Source organism: Phocoena phocoena, chromosome 8 (genome assembly GCF_963924675.1).
Source record: "Phocoena phocoena chromosome 8, mPhoPho1.1, whole genome shotgun sequence".
NCBI classification, from domain to species: domain Eukaryota; kingdom Metazoa; phylum Chordata; class Mammalia; order Artiodactyla; family Phocoenidae; genus Phocoena; species Phocoena phocoena.
This window is the reverse complement of record NC_089226.1, coordinates 81,158,800-81,165,274: the sequence shown is the minus strand read 5'-3', so window position 1 is coordinate 81,165,274 and position 6,475 is coordinate 81,158,800. Positions and strand designations below refer to the sequence as shown.

General features: G+C 40.3%; 1 pseudogene; it reads left to right on the top strand.

Annotated features, from left to right (window-relative positions):
* The first annotated feature begins 5,003 nt into the window (after positions 1-5,003).
* On the top strand, positions 5,004-5,922 carry LOC136127624 (glyceraldehyde-3-phosphate dehydrogenase pseudogene; annotated as a pseudogene).
* Positions 5,923-6,475: the final 553 nt, after the last annotated feature.

Genomic DNA, 6,475 nt, shown 5'->3' with positions numbered 1-6,475 from the left:
AGGCTGTTCCATCAGAGGCAGCTCTCTCTAGCCTAGGGCGATTTCTGGAGAGGGTTAGCAGTTAAGAGCTGTCAGCAGTCATACTCCCAGCAACTGTGGGCATAATTCCTTCAGTCCTGAAAAGGGGCCAGTGTGGCTCACAACAGTATCCTTTACATTGGTTGAAAAGAAAGACAATATGCCTGGCATTTCTCTTTTCTCTGGATTCCTCTCCAAATTCAGTCGTCTCACGAAGGACATTTCCCACAATTTAAAAAAAGATGCTTTGTCACACTTTCACTTCATTTTCCTCCCTATTCATCACAACTATTTTTTCTTCTTTATTCCTTCCATGTATATGTTTCTGAACTTGGTTTGCTACCATAATTTACACACAATGCAGAGATTATGTGTCCTTTTCAAAAATGTGCTTTTCTTAATAGCTTCTCACCCTTTTAACCACCTTGACGAACAGCCTCAGGATATTAAAAATGATACATTTTCACTTGGAGAGAAATATTTAAAATGTAATTTGAATAGGTAGTTAAGCACGTTTCCCTGAAGGTGTTATCATTTGACAATTTGATATTTTAATATCAAATGTAAGTCCTTGACATGGCCTGCCCTTTCCCCAGGAGATGCATAAAAATAACATGTGTATCTGAACAATTTCCTAGCTGGAGCAGGTTTTATTTTGTGCCCCCAATTATAATTATCTTCACTGCATTGTAAAGAATGTGTTGTACAACAAATTCTCTATTAACAATCACAATGTGTACAAATTATCTTCATCCCAGAACATCTCAAGGGGCCAGGCTGTTTGTAGATGATAACAGCTCATTGAGATCCAAATTATGGAAAATTAAAAGAAATGAATAGGAAACATACTGCTATTTTACCATCAGTTTTTAAAACGTATGTGTTGCAATTCAAATGTAAAGTAGGCTCTTTGAAAGAATCTAGTCAGATGAAGAAGGAGGAGTGGGGGAGAAGGAGCCGGAGGAGGAGGGAAGGAATAGTACCAAGGGAAGTGTGAGAAGTATCCTGATTTTTTGTCTCAGAAAAGAGAATTAGTGAATTAGAAAAATAAATAAATAAAGACCCTTTTATGCTATTAAGAATAATTAACAATAGGATAAATAAGATTTAAATTTTTAAAAATACATGAATAAACTGTAATACTTTTAGTATTCTAAAATTTAATTTTTAATGAACTACAAATTTTAAATACTGACACTAACGTCTTTGCAGGTGAGGAAATCAACTCGATATTTAAGACACTGAGCTCCTAAGGTCCCCCTCCCTCATAATAAAGACATTAATTTCAATTTCCTTCTCAATTAACAAGGCCTTTATTTTTACACTAAATTTAAAGGTTAGAGTAAAATGACTGGATTTCACATATAACCAAGAAAGGATACGTAAATCAGATAAGTAACTCTGAGAAGTTACATGATGAGCTAAAGGCTATGTGAGTGGGAAAATTCCAATATAGGAGACAGAGAAATGTGGAGGAATGCTTACTAGTATTGGGCCAATCACTTTTCAGGACCCAGGGAATACAGTAATAAGATTTTCAAAAAATGAGCATGACATGAGAATGAGGCTAATGAGAAGAGGCAATACAGACAAACAGGTCTCTAAGTGTACCTTTTTTTTACAAGGTGGAAAAACAAACAGCAGATAAATGATATGTCTTTCAGTGCTCAGGAAGATGAAGAGAGATGTTTTGGGAGGAAAATTATGTATGAGGCAAGATTCTTTCATTCGTAAGAGATAGGAAAACCTTCCATCTCCACATGTTTAAACAAAAACAGGCCTTTAATATATTACGTAGCTCAAGATTCTTAGAAATAAGTGGTGTTAGACCCAAACGGTCTACGAGGGATTCCAACTCGCCCAAGAACCGCCAAGAGTCGAGAGCCGCTGCAACACGCAAGAGGTTTATTAGGAGCCGATGCACCGGGGTTCCCTGAACCTCACGCAGGAGGCCGATGGGGAACCCCTAAAAGCGGAATCACATACTTTTTATAGGTTTATTTACTCATAGGGCGGGTATATTCTCACAATGATTGGGTAAATGTGGTGACTTTTGAATTCATTGGCTTAGGAACTTTTGTCCCACCTTCTGGCCGTTATAGTTGTCTGTTCATTGTGGCGGTTAGGGCATATACCTGTTACGGGCAACTGGAAAATTACCCGCTGTCTGGCAAGTCCCCGTCAACTGAAAAACTCCAAGAATTGGTTTCGATAGGGAGAAGGAGTGGCGCACGATAGGGAGAAGAATTGGTTTCGATAGGGAGAAGGAGTGGCGCACGATAGGGAGAAGAATTGGTTTACGGGAACAAGTGAGGGGGTGGAAAGTCCCTAAAGGCCCCACAGTGGCTTTAGGAGCAGCTGAATCCAGGTACTCAAAAGTCCTTATCAAGATTAAGACTTGTTCTTTTCATCTCTTGGCTATGCTTTGCTCTGTGTGGGCTTCCTTCTTAGCTTCATACTTCCTCTTGCTGGCAAAATAGATGTCAAGGCTTCTAATTTGCATTATACTCTCTTGGCAACTGCATGAGAAAGAACATTGCTTTTCTGTTCTTTTCATCAGAAGCCCCCAGTACTAGCTCTAAATGGACCAACTTGGATTTGTGTTCATCTCTAGGCAGAGGGAAGCCATTCCTGTGTGCAATGTTCATCCGGATCCCATAAACTGAGAGAATGGGAAAGTAGTACTTTCTCAAGGAAAAATCAGGGTGCAATAATCAGAAAATGGGACCAAAAGAGTATCTGTTTACTACCAAAGGGAAGAATAAAATAATTAAATCTGAATTCAGTGAAGCCTATTTGGGAAGAAAGGGAGGTAAACATTAAGTACCACCTTTCCTAGCGTTGACTCTATTCACTTTCATTCGGAAAAACTAGACCCAGATTTTTAGAAGGGAAGAAGTGTGCCTAGAAAATATTTCTTCTTTTTTTCTTTCCTTTCTAACCAATCTGCAGATAAGTCTTGTAGATAATGCATGCTGATAGTTTGTATTTTGTATTTGATACTTTAGTTGATTGTATTGAAATTTTAAACTTCCAAGCAATGACACTGAGTGGCATTATACTTGCCTCCACCTATAAGCTGTGGAGGACGGGAAGCAGAGAGGCAAAGGAGATTACAATGAAAGCAGCTCTTTTGCTCCTTTCCTGTTTGCCTATTTCTGTTCCTCTCTAACCTTAAAAGGACCTAATTAAGGAATGTGATCACTAAGCAATTGAAACTAACTCACGACTTATGCTCTCCCCAATGCACACCATACCTTGTCTAAACTGTTGATTCTTTTCCTAGATAAAAAGACTAGCTCTCTTCCCCCAGTAGCCCCTCTAAGCAATGCTGCAGGCAGATCACTCAGCCAGTCTGCACTCAATGGAGAGGCAGAACCCAACCTCCTGCCTTGATGATTCACTGAGATTCTTCCCCCTCCCCCCGCATTCTTCCCTTTAAAAACTGTCATGACTGAGGAGAATCTTCGGAGCTGGTCTCTGGACACAAGTCCACCGTCTCCACAGATAGCCAGCTTTTCTGATTAAAGCACCTCTCTTTTCTAGGGACATTTGCCTCTAGAATTATTGGCATGTGAGCAGTGAGCAGCCGAACCTACGTTCGGTGGTTACAAGATACAAGAGCATAATAATGAGGGGCAATTGCAATTATCCTGAATTCCAGGCCACCTGAAAGGATAAGGGAAGAAAAGGAAGAAACAAAAAACAAAAACAAAAGCACACAGTCTAATGTGCAAGAGAAAGTCATCATAATCCTTTCTTATGATAACTTTAATTAATGGCTTTGTGGGGTTGTAATTTTATTTTTTCCCAGTTAGCTCTCTAATATGCATTTAATTTGATAAACAAAGTGTCCTACACAATGAAATACTTCTGTTACTGAGATGTCTGTGAGGCACCTAGCCTACACGGAGACAGACAATGTCTCCCCCCACTAACTTGATAAGGCTTGTTGACTTGATGCTATGTAAGGCAAAAATGTGTGATTCAGTTATGAAAAACATGAAAAAAATTAAAAACAACAGTATCTTAAGGAGTAATAATAAATTAGGAACTGTTAATGAACAGGAATTTATTTTAATTTTTGACCATATCTTAATTTGTATGAATATAGGTGCCTCTAAGGTAAAGCTTCACTTGACAAGCTCAGTTAGAGTGACTTTCATAAGGGCAAGGAAGAATGTATTTGTCTAAACTGTATCTGGCATAATCAAATGATTAAATTGGATGTGAAAGAGAAAGGAAAAAAGTACACAGATAAACCTGTGAGACTGATTGCTATTATGGAGGACTGCAGGTCTGACATGAGAACAAAGTGTAGGTGGTGCCCAGTGATTCACTCACGAAAACAGTTGAGAGCAAGCAGGGAATAACATTTATAACCCTAGATGCATGGATGCCAATTTCCAGAGCAAGGGTAATAAAGTAAACTTGAAATTTTGACACGTAATGATTTCTTTTATGAACTAATAAAATTATATACATATATTCATATATTTTTATATATACATAATTTTTATGTGTTGAGAATGATCTTCAGACTGAAAAAAAAGCATAACGAACATTATTGGTAAGATGAACTTCCTATTATGTGTAGTTGGATGAATTATAGGAAAGCACCTGTTGAATTAAATGAGGCTACATTTCAGGCTACTAAAAAACCTGTGTTTGAAATTATTGTGCTGTTTTCGACGGTCTTGGTGCCACAAGGCTGCAAATAAACAGTGGTTCTTATTTTTTAAAAAGGACAGTAATTAGCTACATACAAACTTTAGACCTTAAAGCCTCAGGTGAATCTCAAGCACAATTTCATAATTATTAAAGAAGTGGGGCTCTCTGCTCTTCCCTCTTTGACAGACAGTTGCATCTTCTTGTGCAATACTGGCCCCATCCCTGAGACAGTCATGAAGGTCAGAGTAAATCGATTTGTCCACATTGGATGCCTGGTCGCCAGGATGCTTTTAACTCTGTCAAAATGGATATTGCACATCAATGACCCCTTCACTGACCTCAGCTACATGGTCTACATGCTCCAGTATGATTCCACCCATAGCAAGTTATGACACAATCAGGCTGAGAACGGGAAGCTTGTCATCAACGGAAGGCCCATCTTCATCTTCTAGGAGCAAGCTTCCACCCACATCAAATGGGGTGATGCTGGTGCTAAATATGTTGTAGAATCCACTGATGTCTTCACTAACTTGGACAAGGTTGGGGCTTATGAAAGGATGGAGCCAAAAGGGTCATCCTCATCTCTGTCCATTCTGCCGATGTCCGCATGTTTGGGCATAAATCATGAGAAGTATGACAATAACCTCAAGATTGTCAGCAATGACTCCTCCTCTACCACCAGCTGCTTGGGTCCTCTGGGCAAGGTCATCCATGATGACTTTGGCATGATGGAGGGACTCATGGCCACGGTCTATGCCATCACTGCCACCCAGAAGATCACAGATGGCTCCTCTGGGAAGGTGTGGTATTATGGCTGTGGGGCTGCCCAGAAGACCATCATCCCTGCTTCTATGGGCACTGCTAAGGCTGTGGGCAAGGTCACCCCTGAGCTGAATTGGAAGCTCACTGGCATGGCCTCCCAGATCCCAAATCCCAGCTCCAATGAGTCAAGAATCTAACCTGTGGTCTGGAGAAAGCCACCAAATGTGATGACATTGAGAAAGAAGGTGGTGAAGCAGGCAATAGAGGGCCCCCTAAAGGACATCCTGGGTTACATTGAGGACAGGCTGCCTCCTGCGACTTTAACAGTGATACTCCCACTTTCACCTTTGATGCTGGGCTGGCATTGCCCTCGGTGGCTGCTCTGTCAAACACATTTCCTGTTATGACAATGGGTTTGGCTACAGCAAAAGGGCGGTGGGCTTTATGGTCCATATGGCTTCCAAGGAGTAAGAGATCCCTGGACCACCAGCCTCAGTGAAAACAAGATAAGGAAGAAAGAAGCCCTCAGCTCCTAAGGAGTCCTTGCCCCAACTCAATCCCCCAACACACTGAGAATATCCCATCCTCAACAGTTTCCATCCCAGAGCTCCAGAAGAAGAGGGAGAGGATTAGGGAGCCCTACCTGGTCATGTATCATCAATAAAGAACAATGTGCACAGTCAAAAAGGGAAGGAAAAAAAAAAAAGAGTTGGTCTGCGAACATTAGAAATGAAAGTGGAGATGTGCAGGAGCTAGGAGGAGTTTATAAAGGATGAGTCAGGTCAGACTAGCTTCATTCTCCTTTGGACAAAAATTCTAAAGAGGTGGCTTATGTTCATCTGGATTAAGCAAGGCATTTGGCACAGTCAAAACAGAAACATAACCTGGATAATCGTACAGGGAAATAGATTCATAAGTAAGTGCCTAACAACCATATCAAAGATCCCCGTTACTGAACTGATTAATTCCTAGAGCACAATTTTCTATTGTTTATCAAAGGTCTCTCTTTTTTTTCTTTCTTTCT